General features: G+C 46.7%; 1 non-coding gene across 1 annotated transcript; it reads left to right on the top strand.

Moving 5' to 3' along the window:
- Positions 1 to 11,235: 11,235 nt before the first annotated feature.
- On the top strand, positions 11,236 to 11,307 carry trnae-uuc (transfer RNA glutamic acid (anticodon UUC)). The gene has a single exon. It is a non-coding gene; the product is annotated as a tRNA-Glu (tRNA).
- The last annotated feature ends 15,186 nt before the right edge of the window (positions 11,308 to 26,493 follow it).

Raw genomic sequence — 26,493 nt, 5'->3', positions numbered from 1 at the left:
GCTGAATGGCCTACTTGCACGCAATTGACCTATTTCAATCAACAGTATACTCTTGCTTTATGGTTACCGGCATCAAATTACATTCGTGGTTTTGGTTATTTCATCTCTTACGTCATCATATTCAACCAACTGCAGCATCTCGAAACTTGCTTAATTACAATATCCAATATCGGCAGAGTACTTTTTCTTTTTGTCACGACCATTATCTTGAAATCTGACGTGTGACCTCTTCATTGCTGTCAAAGTTCCTTATTTGTCCCTACATTGTCATGGTTTTACTTTGTCGAATGACTTCCTGGCTTTTGCATTTAAGACCCTTTTTTCGGCCCTCGTCAACACTTTCCCTTCCAATTCTGTACTAAAGATTTCATGAAAAACCTCAGAGTGTGGTGAGACTGTGGAACTCACTCCCATAGTGAATAGTTGGGGTGAAAGACATTACAACTAAGGGTAAGCAACCAAATACAAATGCATGTCACTCTCACCAGATTCACAACACAGTGAAATTAAAACATGCAATGTCCCTCAATTTCTCAACTGTTCCTAACCAGACTTGATGAAGAACAGATCTTGCACATTAACATTATAATTTAAACAAAAACCAACAATTATAAATACGGCAACTTTTCTAGGCCAAAGTTAAGTAGATAATCTAATTAATAGCAATGAATTAAACCCTTTGATCAAGTCCCCCATCATCTCAGAAATAGAAATTTCAGCGGCAAATTAAGAAAGAATTTTTTTAAAAAACTTACCAATTCAAACAAACAGTTTCCAACAATGTATTGCCAAGCCTTTGTGCAATACTTGGACTATGAGTTTTTCACAGACACGTAACTGTAAATCCAATTTAAAAGTCACTGCTGAATGTGACGAGACACCCCAAAGTATTCAGTCATTTCTTACAGGCTGGGACTCATTCCCAGAAAGAGCCAACAATTCTTTAACTGGACAGTAGAATCTCGAGAGAACAGCTCCTGGGCTCAACAAGCAGCAACGCCCAATGGAAGCAAAGTTGGCGGCGGGGCAGGGCGGGGCAAGGGCATAAAACAAAAAAGCCCACTGACTCTCCCACTGCACACACACTGTCAGAATGCACAGGGGCTCAGTCCTGGGAGTGACCCACAGCAGTTTCATCAAGAGGACACACTTGATGAACAGATCTAGCACACCAGAATTATAATTTAAACAAGAACAAACAATTATGAATACCGCAAATTTACTAGGGCAAAGTTAAACAAGATAATCCAGTTAACAGCAATGATTTAAGCCTTATGATCAAGTCCTCCACCATCCCATAGACACAAAATTAAGGGGTAAATTAAGGAAGAGAATTTTTAAAATTATCAATTCAAGCAATCAGTTCCCAACAATGGATTGCCAAGCCGTTGGGCAATTCTTCGATGATGAGTTGTTCACAGGCACATAACCGTAAATTTAATTTCAAAGTCACTGCTGAATGTGAATGGACACCCTGAAGTATTCAGCTATTTCTTACAGACTGGGGCTCGTTCCCAGACAGAGCCAATAATTCTTTAACAGGACAGAAAACACTCGAGAGAACGGCTCCTGGTCTCAACGAGCAGCAGTGCCCACTGGAAGCAAAGTTGCGGGGGTGGGGAGCACGACGGCATAAAACAAAAAAATCCGACCGACTCTCCCACTATAAGCACTGTCAGAATGGGCAGGGGTTCAGTCCTGGCAGTGACCCACAGCAGTTTCACCAGCAGAATCAGATTGTTGGGAGCACTGGTTTGCCCGCTGGTGCTTCTGCAAGGTGCAGAATTATGAGAACCTCCGCCTGCACTCGGGGCAGGTGAACGGCCTCTCCCCGGTATGGTCCCCGTCTGTGCCTCAGCAGGTGGGAGGAATTGCTGAAGGCCTGCCCGCACTCTGGGCAGGGGAAGGGCCTCTCCCCGGTATGGACCCGAAGGTGGGATGCCTGGTTAAAGCCCTTCCCGCACTTGAGGCAGGAGAACGGGCTCTCCCCGGTGTGGACCCGCTGGTGCCTCAGCAGAGCAGAGGTATCGTTGAAGGCCTTCCCGCAATTGGAGCAGCTGAAGGGCTTCTCTAATATGTGGACCCGGTAGTCGGTCAGCAAGACGGAGGAATAGCTGAAGGCCTTCCCGCATTCGGGGCAGGAGAATGGCCTCTCGCTTGTGTGACCCACTGGTACCTCTGCAGGACAGAGGAAATGCTGAAGGTCTTCCCGCACTCAGGTCAGCTGAAGGGTCTCTCCCTAATGTGGACCCGCTGATGCTCATCTGGCGGGTGGAATTGCTGAAGCCCTTTCAGCACTCAGAGCAGGAGAACAGTCTCTCCCCGGTTTGACTGCGCCCATGGGTCTCCAGGTCAGATGGGAAACGGAAGCCTTTCCCACAGTCGCCACACTTCCACGGTTTCTCCACGGGACGGGATTCCTTAGGTTTCTCCATGACCGAAGCTTCAACGACATAGGTAGGAAGAGGGGTGGGGAGGTCATTCAAGAGCTCAAGGAGTTAGGCTGGAAGCTAAAAGCTAGGACAGACAGAGTCGTCATCTCTGGGTTGTTGCCGGTGCCACGTGACAGTGAGGCAAAGAATAGGGAGAGAGTGCAGTTGAACACGTGGCTGCAAGGCTGGTGTAGGAGGGAGGGCTTCAGATATTTGGACAATTGGACTGCATTCTGGGGAAGGTAGGACCTGTACAAACAGGACGGGTTGCACCTGAACCAGAAGGGCACCAATATCCTGGGAGGTAGGTTTGCAAGCACTCTTTGGGGGTGTTTAAACTAATTTGGCAGGGGGATGGGAGCCGGACTTGTAGTCCAGCAAGTAAGCTAGCTGTGTGTCAGGATGCCCAAGACTGTAGGGAGGCTGTGGAGAAGGTAGCACTGACAGGGACTACTTGCGGACACAGAGATGGGCTCAAGTGCGTATACTTCAACGCAAGGAGTATCAGAAATAAGGTGGGTGAACTTAAGGCGTGGATCGGTACCTGGGACTACGATGTTGTGGCCATCACGGAAACGTGGCTAGATGAGGGACAGGAATGGCTGTTGGAGGTTCCTGGTTACAGGTGTTTCAGTAAGATTAGGGAGGGTGGGAAAAAAGGAGGGGGGGTGGCATTGCTAATTAGAAATGGTATAACGGCTGCAGAAAGGAAGTTTGAGGGGGATCTGCCTCTGGAGGTAGTATGGGCTGAAGTCAGAAATAGGAAAGGTGCAGTCACCTTGTTGGGTGTTTACTATAGGCCCCCCAATAGCAGCAGAGATGTGGAGAAACAGATTGGGAAACAGATTTTGGAAAGGTGCAGAAGCCACAGGGTCGTCGTCATGGGCGACTTCAACTTCCCAAATATTGATTGGAAGCTCTTTAGATCAAGTAGATTGGATGGGGCGGTGTTTGTGCAGTGTGTCCAGGAAGCTTTTCTAACACAGTATGTAGATTGTCCAACCAGAGGGGAGGCCATATTGGATTTGGTACTCGGTAATGAACCGGGACAAGTGGTGGGCTTGTTAGTGGGTGAACATTTTGGTGATGGTGACCACAATTCTGTGACTTTCACCTTGGTTATGGAGAGAGATAGGTGCGCACAACAAGGTAGATTTTATAATTGGGGGAAGGGAAATTACGATGCTGTAAGGCAGGATTTGAGGAGCATACGTTGGGAGCATAGGCTGTCAGGGAAGGATGTGGTGGAAAGGTGGAACTTTTTCAAAGAGCAGATACGACGTGTCCATGATATGTATGTACCTATCAGGCAGGAAAGAAATGGTCGTGTGAGGGAGCCTTGGTTGACGAGAGAGGTTGAATGTCTGGTAAAGAGGAAGAAGGAGGCTTACATAAGGTTGAGGAAACAGGATTCAGACAGAGCAGTGGAGGGATACAGGATAGCCAGAAGGGACCTGAAGAAAGGGATTAGGAGAGCTAAGAGAGGGCATGAAAAATCGTTGGCGGATAGGATCAAGGATAACCCCAAGGCATTTTATGCGTATGTGAGAAACCTGAGAATGACGAGAACGAGGGTAGGTCCGATCAAGGACAGTAGTGGGAGACTGTGTATTGAGTCGGAAGAGATAGGAGAGGTCTTGAACAAGTACTTCTCTTCAGTATTTACGAACGAGAGGGACCGTATTGTAGAAGAGGAGAGTGTGAAATGGACTGGTAAGCTAGAAGAGATACCTGTTAGGAAGGAAGATGTGTTGGACATTTTGAACAACTTGAGGATAGACAAGTCCCCCGGGCCTGACGGGATATATCCTAGGATTATGTGGGAAGCAAGAGAGGAAATTGCAGTACCGTTGGCAATGATCTTCTCGTCTTCACTGGCAACGGGGGTGGTACCAGGGGACTGGAGAGTAGCGAATGTTGTGCCCCTGTTCAAAAAAGGGAATAGGGATAACCCCGGGAATTACAGGCCTGTTAGTCTTACTTCTGTGGTAGGCAAAGTAATGGAAAGGGTACTGAGGGATAGGATTTATGTGTATCTGGAAAGACACTGCTTGATTAGGGACAGCCAGCACGGATTTGTGAAGGGTAGGTCTTGCCTTACAAGTCTTATTGAATTCTTCGAGGAGGTGACCAAGCATGTGGATGAGGGTAGAGCAGTGGATGTAGTGTACATGGATTTTAGTAAGGCATTTGATAAGGTTCCCCATGGTAGGCTTATGCGGAAAGTCAGGAGGCATGGGATAGAGGGAAATTTGGCCAATTGGATCGAAAACTGGCTAACCGGTCGAAGGCAGAGAGTGGTGGTAGATGGTAAATATTCAGCCTGGAGCCCAGTTACAAGTGGAGTTCCGCAGGGATCAGTTCTGGGTCCTCTGCTGTTTGTAATTTTTATTAATGACTTAGATGAGGGAGTCGAAGGGTGGGTCAGTAAATTTGCAGATGATACGAAGATAGGTGGAGTTGTGGACAGTGAGGAGGGCTGTTGTCGGCTGCAGAGGGACTTAGATATGATGCAGAGCTGGGCTGAGGAGTGGCAGATGGAGTTCAACCCTGCCAAGTGTGAGGTTGTCCATTTTGGAAGATCAAATAAGAATGCGGAATACAGGGTGAATGGTAGGGTTCTTAGTCAGGTGGAGGAACAGAGGGATCTTGGGGTCTATGTACATAGATCTTTGAAGGTTGCCACTCAGGTGGATAGAGTTTGTAAGAAGGCCTATGGAGTATTATCGTTCATTAGCAGAGGGATTGAATTCAAGAGTCGTGAAGTGATGTTGCAGCTGCACAGGACTTTGGTTAGGCCACAGTTGGAGTACTGTGTGCAGTTCTGGTCGCCTCACTTTAGGAAAGATGTGGAAGCTTTGGAGAGGGTGCAGAGAAGATTTACCAGGATGTTGCCTGGAATGGAGAGGAAGTCGTACGAGGATCGGTTGAGAGTTCTCGGCCTTTTCTCGTTGGAACGGCGAAGGATGAGGGGTGACTTGATAGAGGTTTATAAGATGATCAGAGGAATAGATAGAGTAGACAGTCAGAAACCTTTTCCCCGGGTACAACAGAGTGTTACAAGGGGACATAAATTTAAGGTGAAGGGTGGAAGGTATAGGGGAGATGTCAGGGGTGGGTTCTTTACCCAGAGAGTGGTGGGGGCATGGAATGCGCTGCCCGTGGGAGTGGTAGAGTCGGAATCATTGGCCACCTTTAAGCGGCATTTGGATAGGTACATGGATGGGTACTTAATCTAGGTTAGAAGTTCGGCACAACATCGTGGACCGAAGGGCCTGTTCTGTGCTGTATTGTTCTATGTTCTATGTTCTATGTTCACCTGCACACAAACGCGTGTACAGCACCTCTCTGCCGTGAATTCCTCTTCCCAGTCTGCATAACATTTACTGGCTCCACAATCAAAGTGCTGCAACAGTAGGGTCTCTCTTCCAGTCTCACTGATGCTGAAAACGTACTGAAACAGGAACTAAAACGCTTGGTTCCTTCTCACAGAATCATGGTCGAAAATTGTTATAGTCCCGATGGATTCAGTGACTGTCAGACATTGACGTGAAATTGAGGACAGCAAATGCTGGAGAGTCAGAGTCAAAGTGCAATGCTGGAAAATCACAACAGATTAGGCAGCATCCGAGGAGCAGTCGAGTCAATGTTTCAGGCAAAGCCCTTCAGCTATTGATATTGAAACTTCCGTCTTCAGATCTTCAAATAATCTGTAAAAAGAGATTACAAAAATCATCACTGTCAGTCCAGGTTAGAAATTCCAAACAAGCAATTCTACTTTACGCAGAACATTCTTTTCTTTTTCCACAAAATTGAAAGCACCATCCCACCCCTTCTCACCCCTCTATTCTCACTCCGCTCAAACTAATTCTCCCCATGGTACTGATTCAGGATCTTACAGAGACCAAAAAGTGAAAACATCAAGACAGACACCTCTGAATTTTGGATACCTCCACCTGAAAGTTAGTATCTTTCACGATACGTAGGAGTGAGTAAGTCTGATTTTGGGAAGCAAAAAAAGTATCAATTCAGGATGAACCTTCAATGCAGCTTCTTGAGAAACAACCAGACACGGAATAGTTAACATCTGGGGAGGTGGAGGAAATGAGATATCAAGGCATTGGCACCGACACCAGACAGAAACTGAACATACAGGCATGGCAAACATTACGGGCAAGCCAGAGTCATTGAGATACACAGCACAAAAACAGATCCTTCAGTCCAACTCATCCGTGCCGACCAGATAGCCTAAATTAATCTCGTCTCATTTACCAGCACTTGGCCCATATCCCTCTGAACTCTTCCTATTCATATATCCATCCAGACGCCTTTTAAATGTTATAATTGGACCTACATCCACTACTTCCTCCGGCAGATCATGCCTTACACTTGCCTCTCTCACGCCAAACATACTACCCTCCTGTTCTGGACTTCTCCCATCCCTGGGAAATGACTTTGTCTATTTAACCTATCCATGCCTCGCATGACTCGATAAACGTCTGTAAGGTCACCCCTCAGCCTCTGGTATACCGGGGAAAACAGCTCAAGTAATGCACTGCGTGTACTTTTAGCTTCACACTCGCTGAACCTCCCTCCCGTGTAAAACATTGTTTCCCTCCCCAACACTGTCCATGGGAAAAGCCAAGAGTGCTGAGACTCTGGAGTTGGGGGAATGCCACGTAGAATTCCTACAATGTGGAAACACGCCATTCAGCCAAACCAGTCCACACAGACCATCCAAAGTGTAACCCATGCATACACTTTCCCCTATCCCATTACACTACACTTACTGCACACTCTGGGCCCATTTAGTTTGGTCACTTCTCCCGAAACCGCACATCGTTAGACTTTGGGAGGAAACCCATGCAGACACGGCAGGGAGTATGTGCAAACTCCACACAGACAGTCGCCCCAAGGCTGGAATCGAACGCTGGTGCTTGGTGCGGTAAGACAGCAGTGCTCTCCACTGATCCATCGTGCTACTTACGTGTGCAAAAGGAGGTGGGGCCTGGGAACTTTGTTAATTGTACCACACAGTGGATTGTTGAGTTAGGTTAAATCTCACGGGATCCAGGGAGAGCTAACCAACTGGGTACAAAATTTAGAAGCGCGTTGTTGTAGATGCTGGAATCCTTCCTGAAAACAACAAATGCTGAAGATCACAGTGGGTCAGGCAGCGCTGTGCCATTCTATGACCGGATAGTGTGGATGTGGAGATGATGTTTCCACTAGAAGAAGGGTTGAGGATGCCAAGTCATTGAGGGCATTTAAGACAGAGATAGGTTCTTGATTAGTAAGGGGTCAAGGGTTATGAGGAGAGGGCAGCAGAATGGGATGGAGAAATATATCAGCCATGACCGACTGGTGGAGGAGACTCGATGGGCCAAATGGCCTCATCCTGCTCCTCTGTATTATGGTCTTGAAGCGGAGCAGTAGTCTTAAGAGGTTCTCACAAACTATTTTAGAATCCTGAAGAGGAGTTGTTGGACTGGAAACCTTAACTCTGCTTTTTCTCCACATATGCTTCCAGTACTGCTGAGTTTTTCCAGTGTTCTCAGTTTTTGTTTCAGATTTCCAGCATCCACAGTTCTTTGTCTTATTTATCACAGTCATTTCTTGCCTTTCCCAAGTGTCTGGAACTTCATCTCCCTGATCTACAAACTGTTCAGTTACCCTAGAAATGACCACTACCTCCTTATCAGAGTAGACCCCTTTGTTGCAAAATGATTGTTCAATTCTGTGACCAAAATAATTGCATTCGTAATTACTTACACCAGGGACTGTCAATATCTCAGGCAAGAACACAGCCAGATTGTTTCAGACAGTACATTTATGTGATCTGATACAAATCCCTATTCCCTACTTTACCAGCGTGCTGCTGGGAATGGAGGGTTTGAGTTAAGAAGAAGCTGGGACATTTTTCCAACGAAGCCTCGCAAGTTGACAGATAACTTTATAGAGTTTTTTAAAATCAGGAGGGGGAAAAAATAAGGTGTCATTTCCTGGAGGCTCAGAATATTTTATTGCTCCAGAAGGTGTAAAAGGGGGTCAAAGATTCAGCAGAAATCGAGTAGAGCTGAGAACAGACAACATTTTACTCTGTGGGAACAGGGGGACCAGAGGACAGAGAAATCAGGACCTGAAATCGAGCTGACACCAGACGACCATGTTATCAGCGCTTTGACAATGGTACTTATGTGCGGGGCAGGTTGAATTATGAATTGAATAGTAACTTCCTCAAGGAAACTGTGCAGGAAGGCCCTGGCTTGTCTCTGTGGCCCAACTGGTCAGCGCGTTCGGCTGTTAATCGGGAGATTGCTGGTTCGAGACCACCCAGAGACAGCGCGCTTGTTGTTCACGCTCCAACCGCTTTCTTGGCTGCAAAGTTGCGCGTTTTTAATGGTGTCAGGAAAATGTTTCCCAAACGGAAATCTTTTCCACTGAGGAAGCACAAAGGGGTTTCTGAATTGATTGAATTTCTAACGTAAAGGACTGCGGATGTTTACAGTCCGAGACAGAAAGCGAAACTGCTGGAGCAACTCAGTACCTGGATGAGGAAAAAAAAGTTCTGAAATGTTGTCTCTGATTCTCTTTCTACAGATGCTGCCTGACCTGCTGAGTTGCTCCTGCAATTTCTGGTTTTGTTTTTAACTGAACGTCCATTTCATCTTTCGGGATGAAACACCCAGACCCGCCATTTGCAGATATTTAACCCTTTCGAAACCTGTGAAGTGATTGGATTCAAACAAACTCTGCAATGATTCACACTTTCTCAGCTCCACAGGCAGAGAGACCTGGGAAATGAAGCTGTCAGTGTGGTTCTGTATTGGTGGGCCGAGAGGTGAATGCGATAGACATGAAATCCATTGCGGGTTCCCCACGCAGGTGTGAACCCTGCCGACTACATTTGAGAACTGTCGTCAAAAAGAAAGGGAGATTGGTCCATGTTTTTTTTAAAGATGCAAATCAGTGGAGGGGTTGAAATATTTCAATCACATTGGGACTGGTCGGGAATCTGCAGCCCACTGCCTGTCAGGGTGGAACAAGCAGATACCCGCAGAGCTGCTTTTGAGGATATGAGCCGAGTGTTTGGAAATGAGACGAGAACAGTGAGGGGCGTGAAGTCGTGGTCGAAATGAGGCAGGCACCTGAGGACAAAGGTGTTTTATTTGCCAGTGAAAGATTCTGCTTCACAAATTTGGTACAATGGAAGGGAAGCAGTGACGGTGATTAACTTTGGCTGTTCACCTTGTGAATGTTCCCATTGCTGCGCATGTCCGTATAACGTCAGAACTCTGCAGCATGGCGGCGTCAGGTCCGCACAGGGCCGGGGGCGCAATGGATGACGCATCTGACTCCACCTACCTCTTTGAAATGCAGCTCACAGCTTCTTCACACACCCCAATTAATCTTTCTCATTGTCCTGAAGCCGGCATACGGTTTGAATTCCTGATCTGCAGGAACGAGACTCTTTTCACTGTCTCGCGGCAGTAAGTGGCCCTGAGAATATCAGAGTCACGTCACAGCGCTGTCAGAGGAGTGGAAGCTGAAAGAGCCCCACACGCTGCTCACGGGCACATTTCACTTTCCCCAACTCACCGCCCCAACCACTGCGGCTCCTGGGAGTGGAAAGGGAACAAACACCAAAACCCAGTCTCAGCTTTGTAAATCTTCAGGAAATAAGAAAACTGATTATCCCTTCCGGTCTTCCATCCTGGCCTGACAGCGTTGATTTTAAATGGCTGTCCAGTTAGTGCCGATTCGTTTTGGCTGAAAAAAATCTTCCTTATCTCATCCCAGCATTTCTTGCCACAGAGAACTGTGCGGCAGAGTTCATGTATATATTTCCTTGTATGGTATTTTGTAAATAACATTCGTTCGCGGGTTGTTTGTATTTAAGGTTCACTAGCTGTTGTTTAATGCTGAGAGGGTTGAGTTGTCTGGACATCATTTCACAGATGTCTTTAATGTAAAGTAATGTGGCTAGGGTTTCTGCAGACCTTGTGTCTGCTAGTGTCAGTTTGTTGATGTGAAATCTTCACACTGGGTTTATTGGGTAGGCAAAAGTGAGGACTGCAGATGCTGGAAACCAAAGTTTTGATCAGAGTGGTGCTGGAAAAGCACAGCAGGTCAGACAGCTTCCGAGGAGCAGGAAAACCGACGTTTCGGGCAAAAGCCCTTCATCAGGAATAGAGGCAGGACGCTTCCAGGGATGACGAGATAAATTGGCGGGGTGCTGGGCCGAAGGTAGCAAAGAGTACAATAGGTGAATGGGGGTGGGGATGGAGGTGACAGGTCAGAGAGGAGGGTGGAGCGGACAGTTGAGAAGGGAGATTGGCAGGGAGGACAGGTCATGAGGACAGCGCTGAGCTGGAAGGTTGGAACTGAGGTAAGGTGGGGGGAGGGGAAATGAGGAAACTGGTGAAGTCCACATTGATGTCCTGGGGTTGAATTTATCCGAGGTGAAAGATGGGGCGTTCTTCCTTCAGGCATCGGGTGGGGAGTGAGCGGCGATGGAGGAGGCCCAGGACCTGCATGTTCTCGGCAGCGTGGGAAGGGGAGTTGAAATGTTGGGCCAGAGGGTGATGGGGTTGATTGCTGCGGATGTCCTGGAGATGTTCCCTCAAGCGCTGTGACTTGACTCTGCGAGGAGTCTCCAGTCTCCCCAATGTAGAGGAGACCGCATCGGGAGCAATGGATACAAGCAATGACATTGGTGGAAGCCTTCTCACGATCGTGGCCCAGGTTCGATTTCCGGGCAGGAAAGCAATATACAATAGGGCTGTGAGGAAGCGCGGTTGTCTCCCTGGTGGTCTAGTGGTTAGGATTCGGCGCTTTCATCGCTGCGGCCCGGGTTCGATTCCCGGTCAGGGAAGTATTTCTCAGTGGATCTTTTGCCTACCCATTCTCCTTAAATGCGCTGTACAGTTCCTTATTGGTCTTCGTCGTTACTGGCTCCTGCAGTGTGTCGTGCCTCGTTGAAATTGTGTCCTGATTCAGGCTTGTTTGTATGTGTAGGGATCATTGCTTCTGTAGCTAAGTACTTGGTTCGTGTGTGTTGTTTTCCTGTAGACGCTGTTTTGAATTTACCATTGACTGTTCGCTCTACTGTGACATCTCGAAATGGCACTTTGTTGTTGTTCTCCTCTTTTGTGAATTTTATGCCAGGAAGGATATTGTTGATGGGGTTGTAGGTTTCCTCTAATTTACTTCATTTTTTGATGACAAAAGTGTCATCACTGTGGCGGACAACAAAGTTTGAGTTGGATCGTTTGAAGGGCTGTTGGTTTGAGACTCTGCATTATTGCTTCTGCTAGGAATCCTGATACTGGTGGTTTCATGGGTGTTTCGTTTATTTGTTTGTAGGGCTTGTTACTGAATATGAAGTGGGTGGTTAAGGCACAGTTCCACGAGCTGGATAGTGCTATCTTTGCTGATGAAGTTGGTGCTGTGTTTATGTCTTTGGTTCTTCGAGTAGTGTTCCAGTTTTCTTTGGCCACATTGATGTTAATGGATGTGAACAGGGCTGTTATGTCAAAGGACATCATTATTCCATCCTCTTCTAACTTAGTTCTTTGGTGTTCTGGAATTCTTGGATGGAATAAATGGAGTGGCGTGAATCTTCGACTTGGTGTTTTAGTCTTCAGTGGAGGCCTTTGACTAGTCTGTATATTGGTGTTCCAAGTAGTGAGACTATGGCCTGAGGGGGGCTCCTGGTTTGAAGAGGAGGAGAACAACAACAAAGTGCCATTCTTAGATGTCACAGTAGAGCGAACAACAACTTCACACTAGCGTCTACAGAAAAACAACACACGCAAACCTAGTGCTTAACCACAGAAGCAATCATCCCAACACCCACAAACGAAGCTGCATCAGGACATTATTTCAATGAGCCACTACACACTGCATATAGAGGATTATAAAATCATGAGGGATACGGATGAGGTGAACAGCAGGTGTCCTTTCCCTCAGCTGGGGGTTTCAGGATCAGGGAGCAAATATTTTGAGGTGAGTAGAGAAAGGTTTTATAAAGACAGAACAAGGATCGTTTTTAAGAGAGTGGTCTGAGTGCAGAATGAATGTCCAGAAGAAGTCATAGAGTCACAGAGATGTACAGCACAGAAACAGACTGTTTGGTCCAACTTGACCATGCCGACCAACTATCCCAACCCAATCTCGTCCCACCTGACAGCACACGGCCCCATATCCCTCCAAACCCTTCCTATTCATATACCTAACCAAATGCCTTTTAAATTTTGCAATCGTACTAGACTTCACCACTTCCTCTGGCAGTTCATTCAATAAACGTACAATCCTCTGCGTGAAAACGTTGCCCCTTAGATCTCTTTTGTATCTTTCCCCTCTAATGCTAAACCCATGCCCTCTCGTTCTGGACTCCCCCACCCCTGGGAAAAGTCTTTGCCTATTTATCCTATCCATACCCCTCATGATTTTATACACGTACAGTTACAACGTTTAAAAGACATTTGGATAAGTACATGAATATGAAAGGTTCGAAGGTTTATGGGCCAAACACTGGTAGGTGGGACGAGTTTAGTTTGAGAACATACTCAGCATGGACGAGTTGGATGAAGGGTCTGTTCAGTGCTGTCATACTCTGTGACCGACCTGTACTGGTCTTAAAACCATTTTCTTACCTCTACCCCATAACCATCCACTTCTTTGTTGTTCAAAACTCAGATGAATTTAGCCTTGAATATGTTTAATGACCCCACTTCTGAACTGAATTCCTCTTCGTAATATACCACTTGCCTCGCTCATTGCCTGCTGCATCTGCCCGACAACTGGCATTGACTGGAATGGAGGGACTCTGAGACCCCTTTGTACATCCATACATCATTCCTGATGAAGGGCTTGTGTCCGAAACGTTCACTGTCCTGCTCCTCAGATGCTACCTGACCTGTTCTGCTTTTCCAGTGCCACATTTTTCAACTTTCACCTCGAGTCCTCACTTTCTCCACATTCCAATATATCACCATTTAAACAATGCACTGCTTTTTTTTAAACAGCCAAGGCGATAACTTCACATTGCGGCACTGCACTTGCCATGTGTTTGCCAATTGAGACACAGACCTGGACCAACTTCGGGAAGAGGCAAAACACTGAGTTCCGAACAAAAACCGTAACACACTCTAAACGTCGGCTCTGTTTACCTTTCCACAGATGCAGCTCGACCCGTTGGCTTTCTGCAGTATTCGCTGTGTTTGAACTGATAGAAGACAATGGTAATTCTGGGCGGGGCAGGTTGAATTATGAATTGAATAGTAGCTTCCTCAACGAGACTGTGCTCATGACGCTCGGACCTGTCTCTGTGGCGCATATGGTCAGCGCGTTCGGCTCGTAAACGGATGGTTCATGGTTCGAGACTACGCAGGGTAGGCGTGTTTTTTGTTCACGCTCCTGCTGCGTTCTTGGCCGCAAAGTTGCGCGTTTTTAATGGTGTCAGGAAAATGTTTCCCAAACGGAAATCTTTTCCACTGAAGAAGCACAAAGGGGTTTCTGAATTGATTGAATTTCTAAAGTAAAGGACTGCGGATGCTAACAGTCCGAGACAGAAAGCGAAACTGCTGGAGCAACTCAGTGGGTTTGGCTGCACCTGGATGAGGAAAACAAAAGTTCTGAAATGTTGTCTCTGATTCTCTTTCTACAGATGATAACTGACCTGCTAAGTTGCTCCTGCAATTTCTGTATTTCGTTTTAACTGAACGTCCATTTCATCTTTCAGACTCGCCATGTGCAGATATTTAACCCTTTGAACACCTGTGAAATGATTGGATTCAAACAAACTCTGCAATGATTCACACTTTCTCAGCTCCACAGGCAGAGAGATCTGGGAAATGAAGCTGTCAGTGTGGTTCTGTATTGGTGGGCCGAGAGGTGAATGCGATAGACATGAAATCCATTGCGGGTTCCCCACGCAGGTGTGAACCCTGCCGACAACAGTTGAGAACTGTCGTCAAAAGGAAAGGGAGATTGCTCCACGGCTTTTTTAAAGATGCAAACCAGTGGAGGGGTTGAAATATTTCAATCACATTGGGACTTGTCGGGAATCTGCAATACACTGCCTGTCAGGGTGTAACAAGCAGATACCCGCAGAGCTGCTTTTGAGGATATGAGCCAAGTGTTTGGAAATGAGACTAGAACAGTGAGGGGCGTGAAGTCGTGGTCGAAATGAAGCAGGCACCTGAGGACAAAAGTGTTTTATTTGCCAGTGAAAGATACTGCTTCACAAAGTTAAGTCGATGGAAGGGAAGCAGTGACGGTGATTATCTTTGGCTGTTTACCTCTACCTCAAAGATTCGGCAGAATTTTAAAGTCACAATGAAAAGAAGTAAAAGTGACATTAGGAAGAACGTTTTCGTACAGGGATTGGTTAGGGTCAGTAAGTCCCTGTCTGTCATTGACAAAGAGTAAGATTCAATGGACACAAAAGGGAATTCGGTGGTCACGTTCAGATGTGCAGATTTACGCTGAGAAGGCGAGAGAATGAAACGAATAGAGACACACGTTTACTTAAGTGTAGAACCAGCAGAGCGAAGGTGGGCCGCATGGCCTCCGTCTGCGCTGTGACACATGTTGTGATTCAGTGTGAAATCACAGTTCGACCAACAGAATGTGGGAATTTAGAAATAAGTTTATATTTACACAGCCTCCATACGTCTGCGAAACAGCATATTACACGACAGCAGTGGAGGTCTTTGACATCAGGTTCGAACGTGCCTGCCGCGTGCCAGACGAAAACCTGAAGTGTTCTGTGGTAGGGGCGCCCCGTGCGGCAGCAGAGTGGCGCAGGAGGAGCGTGCTGGGCCCATAACCCAGAGGTCGGTGGATCGAAACACGGAAGGGACGGTTAAGAATGAACCAGCTTTGCCCTCTCAGCCTCTCTGTCCCAGAGACAGGCAGTGGGATGGCAGAAACACGTAGCATCATTCTCGCGCAGACAGAAGCCGTTCAGCCCATCGCGTCCACGGCGACTGTCTGTCACTTGTCTCTCTCTCTCTGCGGTTATTCACAATCGGTGGTATCCGTCCTAATAGGAGGGGACGATGTCTGAGTCGTGATGCGGTTTCTGACATGCTTGTCATTCTCGTCTGAACCAGGGTGGCGAATTACTGCAAGGAATGGACGAAACCGCAAGGCATGTGTTTCAACTTTACCAGCTGATTGGCATCGCAGAGAACTGGGTTTGCGATTCAGTTCAGAGGAAACAGACGAAGTACAGAATACCACTGAGACCTCTAAAATCATGCCACTTGAATTGAGTGGATTTGGTGAGTGCATCGATATGTGACATTTGGTAAGTAGATGCAAAAGCAGCTTGCAGAAGAGAGCGGTGATCTTACTCGAGGTAAGATGGAACAATAGCTCAGGGCCGTGGGGATGACTCTCAGTGAGTGAAGGTTTCACTCGGATTCTCTTCATCTGGGACACTTGGGGCTCAGATGTTAACTGCTGCGCGATCGCAGCAAAGAAAGCGATGCCCACTTTGCAATAGACTTTCCGTAAGATTGCTGCGTGAAGACGATTTCTGAACACCAAGAAGGCTGCACAACAATGTGAATTTACCTGAGCGAAGAGTTCTCGGCGTCCATTTCTTTCTGTCCTGCCAGCACAGCATCTTTCTATCTCTCCGATAACAGACCCTTGGAGAAAGTTCACAATCAAAGTTGTTCATGTTCCCCGCATTAATGTAACTGACACCTCTCACCCCAAGGGTTTCAGAGAGAGAGAGAGAGAGAGAGAGAGAGCAGAAGAGCGAATGGACTCTACCCGCCCCCCGCCCTACACCCCGTCCCATCCCCCAGAACAACGTGCAAGTAAAAATGAAATGGTTTAATTATCCACCAGTGGAGGTAGTCCAGTTCCTGGGGATGAGACAAAGTGGGCATTCTGCCCCGGGGACATAATGACAAGCAGATATTCTGGAAACGCTTTGCTGCTTGCAATTCTTGGAGCAATGTGGAATGTACTTCACACTGAGCAAGTTTCAGCTGGCTCAGAGTCTCCGATGTACATTGCTGTGTTTGCCGCCAGCTCAGAGAGAGAACAACAGGAAGGACGTGGGAGTGAATAACGATCCGCGTGGGAGGGCGAATAACTGTTAATGGAGACTGTTAGCGGCTAACAATACGTAGTGTGTCATAGCAGACGAGGTGATAACAAGGAGTCGTTTGTGTGGTAGGGGTCAAGGACATGGGGGAGTTCAGACCCTAAAGTTGTGGAACTCGATATTGAAGACCGGAGGGCTGTAAGGTCTCCAAGTGGAAAATGAGGTGTTGTTCTTTCATCTGGAGCTAGAACACTGCTGCAAGCCTGAGACAGAAATGTTGGCCAGGGAACAGGGTGATGTGTTAAAGTGGCAGGCAACCGCAAGGTCAGGGCCTTTTTTTCCGCGGGCAGAACCGGGATGTTCTGCGAAGCAGTCACCCAGTTTATGCTTCATGCTACATTGGGGAAACGACACTGTGAGCAGCGAATGCAGTGGACTAGGTTGTGGCAAAAGTGCTGCTTCACCTGGCAGGTATGTTAGAGCCCTTGGATATTCAGGAGGGAGCAGGTAAATGGGCAGGTGTTACACATTCGGCGGTTGCAGGGGAAAGTGCCTTGGCACTATGGGAGGTGGGTGTGGGGTGTTGCGAGTGAAGGAAGAGTGGAACCGAGGTGGAACCCCTGGCACAACGGGTGCGTGTTGGGACCATAACCCAGCGGAGAAAGCATTCTCTCCTATTCACTCAATGTCGTCTTTAGCAGCTTTCCGGTATAACAGCGCTCTGTTCTGCACCTCGCCTTCTCATCTGCTGCCGAAAAAAGCTTGGACATAAATATTTCCCAGTGATATACTGGCCCAATGTGCACAGTCGAGTTGATACACTCGTGGAGGTCTGCGTGGTCTTCTCCTGTTCTCTGTATCCTATGTTGAGGAGGGCAATGATTGTCACTGGCCACTCGGGTGTCAGAGAAAAGTTTCGAAGCAAAATGGTTGAATTATCTGCCAGTGGAGAGAGCCCGGTTCCCGGGGACGGGACAAACAGCAGCAGGGAGACTGAATGAGAAGCAGCTGTTCGGGAAACTCTTTGCCGCTTGCAATTCTCAGAGCAATCTCAAATGTATTTCATACTGAGCAAGTCTCAGGTCGCGCAAGCGCTGTGGGGGGTTGGTAGCGCGCTGGCTATCTGGCTCCTTGGTCTCGGCATAGGATTCTCGCTTCGGGTCCTTTACAGTGCCGAGTTGCGAGAGGCCCCGGGTTCAAATCCCGAACGAGCCCGCATTTTTTAACTTGACTTGTGCAAAACTGCCTGATTAAGTTTCTCAAAAAACGCCTTCGTGAAACGAGGTTGGGCTGTCTGGAGTACGAATGAGGCAGAAAACAGGGAAGTGAAATGGTTGGAGATAGTGTTCAACAGGTTGACGTGAGTGGTGCGGTGTTTGAGGAATGTCAACAATCAAGGGAGATTGGAAAATTGGGACAGCTCTCCTCGGAGAACCGAACTTTTCCAAGTCATGAGGGACCTAGAAACAGGAAATAATGTTGTGAAAATGCTCCCACACCTGAAAGGATCCACAACGATTCGGCAGAATTTTAAAGTCACGAGGTAAAGAAGGAAAAGTGACATGAGGAAGAACGTTTTCGTACAGGGAGTGGTTAGGGTGAGTAAGTCCCTGTCTGTCATTGACAAAGAGGAAGATTCAATGGACACAAAAGGGAATTCGGTGGTCACGTTCAGATGTGCAGATTTACGCTGAGACGGCGAGAGAATGAAACGAATAGAGACACACGTTTACTTAAGTGTAGAACCAGCAGAGCGAAGGTGGGCCGCATGGCCTCCGTCTGCGCTGTGACACATGTTGTGATTCAGTGTGAAATCACAGTTCGACCAACAGAATGTGGGAATTTAGAAATAAGTTTATATTTACACAGCCTCCATACGTCTGCGAAACAGCACATTGCACGGCAGCAGTGGAGGTCTTTGACATCAGACTAGAACGTGCCTGCCGCGTGCCAGACGAAAACCTGAAGTGTTCTGTGGAAGGGCGTCGCGTGTGGCAGCAGAGTGGCGCAGCGGGAGCGTGCTGGGCCCATAACCCGGAGGTCGATGGATCGAAGCCATCCTCTACTATTGTTCAGTGTCACCTCAAGCTGCATCCCTTTGGGTCGGTGTCCTCTTCTGCAAGTTGTGGAGGAGGATCATAAGACACAAAACATATAAGAAAAGATTATAGTGTCATGTAACATAAATGTTATATTGAAGAAACCTAGATCGCTGTTGAGTCTTTCATCTTTTAAAACGGGTTGTAGATTTCGGTTCATTAATCTGTAAATCCCAGAACTTTTTAAAAGTCACATTCTCCAGGTAACTTTAGGTTCTATAAAAGGAGGTGACACCTCAGGTAAGACAATGCATGAAAGCTGTGAGGGTAGGGTCTATCTGAATCCTAATCTTGAGTAAGACTGGTTCTATTTCCAAATATATAATCCTGCAAACGCAGATTCACCCCAAAGACTTCGATATGTGAGCGCATGCATGAGAGAGAGCGTGTGTGTGCGTGTGCGTGTGCATGCTGGGTACTGTGTGTGTTTGTGTGTGTGTGTGTGTGATGGAGTATAAGCATGTGAGATGGTGTGTGCGTAGGTTTGAGTGTGGGGATGTATTACTGTGTGTCTGAGAGAGAGCATGTCTATCAGAGAAGGTCTGCACGAGCGTGTGAGTATGTAAGAGAGTGTGCTTGTGTGTGAGAGAGTGTATTGTGCAGCTGGGTCTCCTGTAGTGTGCCATGAACCCAGGGTCTCGGCTGAGGCCATCCTTATGTGTTCTAAACTTGGCTATCAACCTCTGCTCGGCCACTAGATCAAAGACGGCTGAGGCACGAGAAAGGACGGGCGGGGACACTGGTGGTGGTGGAGAAGGGAGAGAAATGGAGAGGGGACAGAGGTTGGGGAGTAGAGAATGACTGGGGTTCAGAGGGTTGGGGAGAGAATCGGGGTGCAGTGTGAAGAGGGGAGAAAGGGCGGGGGCAGTGGGTGGGGAGAAAATGGACAAGGGGCAGAATGGGAAGCGAGAGACAGCACAAATCCCACCTTCCCCAGGACTGGTGTCAGTGTCCCACGAACTGGAACCCACTCATCCCACAGCAGATTTGGGGCAACCATTTCTCAATATACGCATGGCTAAGGCATATCATCCCTGCAGGCCATTCACACCGACCTTCTCAACAGCATCCCACCCAGACCCACTCGATTACGCTACAGCCCTGCAGTTCCCCATGGCTATTTCCTGATGAAGGGTTTTGCCCAAAACGTCGATTCTCCTGCTCCTCAGATGCTGCCTGACCTGCTGTGCTTTTCCAGCACCACACTCTCGACCCTAATTTCCAGCATCTGCAGTCCTCACTTTCGCCCTGTAAGGGGTGAATGTTCTATGCCTAGTCTTTTAAATCTTTTAAAATCTTTTCCCCTCACCCTAAACATATACCCTCTAGTTTTGGAATACCTCTACCCTGGGCAAAAGACAAAATGCCAAAGGAATAACATGTCGAGGCACAGGGAAAAAAAAACATTTCAACAAAAAATTCCTTTGGTATTTTTCTCTCGTATTCGCATTTGGACACTTAAAATTTGTGGAGGTGCCCGTGTTGGACTGGGGTGTACGAAGTTAAAAATCATACAACACCAGGTTACAGTCCAATCGGCTTGTTTGGAAGCACTAGCTTTCGGAGCGCTGCTCCTTCATCAGGCGGTTGTGGAGTATACGATCATAAATTCTGTGTCTTACGATCTTATACTCCACAACCACCTGATGAAGGAGCAGCGCTGTGAAAGCTAGTGCTTCTAAATAAGTCTGTTGGACTATAACCAGGTGTTTTGTGATTTTTGACTTTAAAATTTGTAATAAATTCCTGCACACTGAGCATGCTCCGCGGTGTCAGCAAGCACTGCGCATGACCGCCAGTGTCAGCAAAGCACTGCGCATATTCCTTAGTGCCCGCAGAAACTGCGCGTCAGCTCCTTTCCATGGACCAATGGAGAACCTTGGAGGACCGGAAGGAGACTGGTCCTCCTGCCAATCAGAGCCGGCCATTGTCGAAATGTGGAGGTTGGACCGTGAGCTCTGAAGCTGCTGCTGCTCCTTTCTCTGTGAACTTCACCCCAGACTGTAACTTCCTTCCTCTGTCTTACTTTTGTGAGTACAACAGTCTGTTTCTCACCACTTTTTCCATTTTTTGTTTCATTCTGGGGTTCAATTGTTAACTTGCAGCAACTGAAAGGAAAGAGTGAATCGGGGGGCGGCGGGGGAATAAATTCTGGAAAAGTTGATCCAGGTCTGTGTCTCAGTTTGCAAACACATGGCAGATGCAGTGACACAATCTATAGCCTTTGATGTTTAAAAAAAACGCAGAGAGGAGGCGCATTGTTTAAATGGTGATATGTTGAGATGTGATGAAAGTGAGATGATGGAGATCAGAGTTGAATATTGTGGCGCTGAAAAAGCACAGCAGGTGAGGCAGCAACTGAGGAGGAGGAGAGTCAATGTTTTGGGCATGAGCCCTTCATCAGGAATGATGTGTGGATGGACAAAGGGGCCTCAGCGTCCTTCTACACCAGTCACTGCCAGTTGTCAGACAGGAGCAGCAAGCAATCAGCAAGGCAAGTGGTATATTAGCAAGAGAAGCTTCGAAATCCTCATTTCCCCTTCCCCCACCTCATCCTAGTTTCTAACCTCCAGCAACACTGTCCCCTTGACTTGTCTGGACTTGTCCGACTTGCCTAGCTCCTTTTCCACCTATCCACTCCACCCTCTCCTCCCTGACCTATCACCTTCATCTCCTCCCCCACTGACCTATTGTACTCTATGCTACTCTATCCCCACCCCCACCCTCCTCTAGCTTATCTCTCCACGCTTCAGGCTCTCTGCCTTTATTCCTGATGAAGGGCTTTTGCCCGAAATGTCGATTTCGAAGCTCCTCAGATGCTGCCTGAATTGCTGTGCTCTTCCAGCACCACTGATCCAGAATCTGGTTTCCAGCATCTGCAGTCATTGTTTTTACCCTATTAGCAAGAGAAGTTGAGTTCAGAAGTGGGGATGTCTTCCTGCAGTTAGGTCAATCATTGAATGTATTCAAGGCTGAGTTCATTTGACTTTGAAGAACAAAGAAGTGGGGGAAGGTAAGAAAATGGTTTTAAGACCAGTATAGAACAGTTACAGTCATACAGCACAGAAACAGATCGTTAAGTCCAACTAGTCCATGCTGACTGTGTTCTGAAACTAAACTAGTCCCACCTGCCAGTGTTTGGCCCAGACTCTCTGAACCTTTCCTATTACAATTGCAACATTTAAGAGGCATTTGGATGGAAATATGAATAGGAAGGTTTTGGAGGGATATCCTGGCAGGTGGGACGAGATTGGTTTGGGATATCTGGTCAGCATGGACGGGTTGGACCGAAGGGTCTGTTTCCATGCTGTACATCTCTATGTACTTATCCAAATGTCTTTTAAACACTGTAACTGTACCTGCATCCATCACCTCCTCTGGACATTAATACCACATGAGAACTATTCTCTGTCTTAAAATAAAAAGGTGCCCCTCATGTCTTTTTAAATATTTCTCCTCTCATCTTCAAAGTTTGCTCTCTAACCTTGAAACACCCATCCCAGGGAAAGAATACCTGCTATTCACTTCATCGATACCCCTGAAGATTTTATAATCCTCTCTAAGGTCATCTCTCAACCTCCGATGCTGCAGTGAAAAAAATCCCACCCTGTCCACCTAGATGCCGGTATATGTATATCCAGTTATGAACTGTTCAATGCTGGTGCCGACTGAAAGACCAAATGATCTATTCCTGCTCCAAATTCTCTCACCCTTGCTGTCCAGGACAGCAAGAGACCATATGACAAAGGTGCAGAAATTAGGCCATTCAGCCCATCAGATCTACTCCACCATTCAATGACAACTGATACGTTTCTCAACCCCATTTTGAAGTTTTGATTTTGGAAAGGCAGATCAGGGAAGGATCTGCAAAGTTAATGGGGAGTGTTGTTGACCAAAGATACCTTGGAGAGCCGGTTCATAGTTTCTTGAAAGTGGAGTCACAGGTAGACAGGATTGCGAAGGAGGTGTTTGGTATGCTTGCCTTTATAGGTCATTGCATTTCAATACAGATGTTGGGAGGTCATGTTTCCCCTGTACTGGACATTGATTCAGCCACTTTTGGAATACTGCATTCAGTTCTGGTTACCCTGCTACAGGAAAAGTGTTGTGAACCTTTAAAAGGGTTTGGCAAAGATTTACAAGGTTGGAGATTTGAGCTATAGGGAGAGGCTGAATAGGCCGGGGCTGTTTTCCCTGGAGCATTGAAGGCTGAGGGGTGACTTTATAGAAGTTCATATGGAACATGGATAGGGTGAATAGCCAAAAACATTTCCACATAGTAGGGAAGTCCAAAACTAGAGGGCATAGATTTGAGGTGAGAGGGGAAAGATTTAAATGGAACCATATGGACAACTTTCTCACACAGAGAGTGATGCAAGCATGGAATGAGCTGCCAGAGGACGTGGTGGAGGCTGGTATAATTACAGCATTTTAAATGGCATCTGGTAACAGGGTGAATTGAGAGGGATATAGGCTAAGTGCTGACAAATGTGACTATGTTAATTTGGGATATCTAGTCAGCACAGACAATTTGGACTGAAGGAAAGCAGAAGTATTGTTGTGAAGACTGGACTTTCAGAGCAGCTTCCAAAGATATTTTGTCCTTACGCTGGGAGGAGAGCTATAATGAAATCTTTCATTTGAGAGACGGCAACTGAGTAAGTGAGGACATCCAGGATTTTGACGGAATGTGGGAATTTGTTGCAATGTGGGGTTGAAGTGTTTTAAGTTAAGTGTCCTGAGTGGGAAGCCTAGTGAAGGGTTTCTGTGGGTTTTTGTTTTAAACTGCTCATTTCTTTCAGCCCCCAACAATGTACTTCCAATGCTGTGCATCAGAAGGAGCGGTGAATCAGTAACTGGTATCATCAGAAGCCTTACGGTTTTCAGTACTGCAAGTATTGCATTGTTGCATCAGCATTGTAAAGGTTATCGGCAGCAGTGGGAGGTGTGGGCTGTATTCACTGGAAGCGATGAAGCAGTTAGATAACACACATATGAGAGGGCAGGGTGGGACTTGTCTTTCAATTTGCAGAAGTTGGGAGGTTCTGGGAGTTGTGGTTCTGGGCAAACACAACTGCAGTAAATCATAGAAGCCCTACAGTGTGGAAGGAGGCCATTCAACCCATCAAGTCCACACTGACCCATCGAACAGCTTGCCACCCAGACTCACCCTATCTCGTCGTTTCTGCTGGTGGGTTAAACTAGGTAACAAGATTAGGGGTAGGTTTAAGGCAGAGGAGGAGGGACTACACATCCTGGAGAGTGGTGAATCTATGGAATTCTTTGCCCAAGGAAAGCAATAGAAGCAGGCATATTCAAGACACAGTTCGGTGGGATTTTGGATGGTAGGTGAATTTAGGGTAGTCAGGATAATGCAGGTAAGAGAAGCTGAGATGATGGATAGATCAGCCATGATCTTAAAGAATGGCGGAGTAGGCTCGATGGGCCAAATGGCCTCTTTCTGCACTGCAGGGATTTTATGAGTGCTTCATATGGTGTATATCTGATATTCGCTGTTGTACAAGCTGCATGGCTATGATTTTTCACCTTCTAATATAGTAATGGAATTACATCCTGTATTTCTTGTATTCATTTTTATTTTAACAGGTCAGCAGGAAGTCTTTCAGCAACTTTACTGGCTTTCTTTCCTGAAGCAGCCTTGACATTTCATTTTCATATCCTTCATTCAGCTCCATTTCCAGCACCTTTGTAGGAAGGTTGTTCCAGGTCACTGTCACCTAAATGAAGTTTTCCTCTTTATATACTTAATGCTATCTGGCTGAATGAGAGTTTTCAGGTTTCTGTGTCATGGATAATATATGATCAGCAGGTATCTGGCAATCTAAGGAATTGTCACCGATGTTATGTTCATTTGACTGTACTGACCGTGACTTATTTCGTGATTTTATTTGCAGGAAGACATGGGGAAAGAAATCTGAAACCAAAAGATACATCAGCTTCTGACAGAGTCATTTGATTCATTGGGACTTGAATATCAGCAGCTATTCCAGTTGAGAAGAAATGTGTGCTTCTGTCTGCTTGGACATTGGTGTGGCAGGAAGAATACTGATACACCCGAATGAGGGAGATTCCGTGCGGTGACCGTGAAAAGTACAGGACTTCACACCATTTACTCAGCTTGGAGGATCAAAGAGACCGTTCACTTGCTCTCTGTGCGGGAAGGGCTTCACCTGCTCCTCCCACCTGCAGAGACATCAGTGAGTTCACCTCCCATCGCAGGGGGATTGAAGGAGCTTCGGCCGAGTGCCATTATCGACTGCATTAATACCCAGTTCTGGGGACTCCCGGGTTTGAATCTCACCATAGCAGATGGCGGATTTGGAGTTCAGTCAGAAATCTGGAGTTCAGAATCTCATTATGAAACCATTTTCGGGGAACAAACACCCCAATCTGATTCACTCATGCTTTAGGGGAGGAACCTGCCGATGTGGGAAAGGATTCACTCAGTCGTCCCAGCTGCATCCTTTCCCTGGTCTGGCCAATATGTGACTCCAGACCCACAGCTTTGTGGTTGACTCTTGACAGACCATCTGCAAATGCGCGGGGAGAATCTTACTTGCATACAGGCTATGGGTTGCAATTGTTGAGTGAAGCAATACGTCCTCCAGGCTAAGGCTGCACCAAGGATCGAATTACAAAGGGACAACTCAGGTGACCACGAGAGAAGAAAGTGGGATGCAGGAGTGTGTGTGTGTGTGTGTGTGTGTGTGTGTGTGTGTGTGTGTGTGTGTGTGTGTGTGTGTGTGTGTGTGTGTGTGTGTGTGTGTGTGTGTGTGTGTGTGTGTGTGTAAAAAAAACGCTACTTTTTGTGCACCTTTTTGCTGGGACGATCTGAAGCTGCAACAAAGTTGGGTCCCAACAAAAGTTACCTGAACTTACCGTCAGACTCAGACATTGAAGGCTATGAGATCCAACAGGTTTTTCTTTTAAAGCTGCTAATTTCTTTCAATCTCCGGCGCGAGGTTTCCAATGTCTTATATCAGAAGGAGCAGTCAATGTGTAGCTCGTATTACTAGAATTGTACATTTTTCAGGACTGATGGTTCATTGTTTCCTCAGCATTGTAAAGTTTACTGGCAGCAGTGGGAGAGGTGGGCTGTTTTCAATGGAAACAAAGTTAAAAATCCAGTTATAGTCCAACAGGTTTATTTGGAAGTACTAGCTTTCGGAGTGTTGCTCCTTCGTCAGGTAGCTGTACAGCAGGATCATAATATACAGAATTTCTAGCAATATGATATATTCAACAAATCTCGACTACTTTTAAGTGTTTCATCTTTAGAATGGGTTGCAGGTTTCAGTTCATTAGTATGTAAATCCCAAAACTTCTTTTAAGTCACAGTCTCGAGATAACTTAAAGTTTTACAAAGAGATGCCATCTCAGCTCAGACAATGCATGAAAGATGTGAGGTTCGAGTCTGTCTTGAGTCAAAGTAGGAATTTATAAAATATTACATGGATTGACTATCTGCAGATTGTGCACTTTTTGAACAAAATAGAATGTATCTACAAACATAATTCTGCAAATGCAAATTCACCCCATAGTCTTATCTATGTGTGCATGCATGAGAGTGAGTGAGTGTGTGCATACACGTGCGTCTGGCTAAGAGAGTGTGTGTTTGCGTGTGTGCATGCTTGGTAAAGTGAGAGTGTGCAGGAGTATAAGTCTTTGAGAGGATGTGTGTGTGGGTGTGCATCTGAGAGAGCGCGTATATCTGAGAGAGTGCCTGTTTGAGTATGTGAGAATGTATGGCTGTGTGTGAGAGACAGAGAGACAGAATGTGTACAGTGTAATGGGGTCACCTGTAATGTAACATGAACCCAAGGTCCTGGTGGAGGCCATCCTCATGGGTTCCAAACTTGGCTATCAGTCT

Source organism: Chiloscyllium plagiosum, unplaced genomic scaffold, assembly GCF_037043375.1.
Source record: "Chiloscyllium plagiosum isolate Xiang-an unplaced genomic scaffold, Cpla_swu_hap1 HiC_scaffold_27, whole genome shotgun sequence".
In the NCBI taxonomy this organism is placed as follows: Eukaryota; Metazoa; Chordata; class Chondrichthyes; order Orectolobiformes; family Hemiscylliidae; genus Chiloscyllium; species Chiloscyllium plagiosum.
The sequence above is the reverse complement of the archived record's forward strand: the minus strand, read 5'-3'. Positions and strand labels throughout refer to the sequence as shown.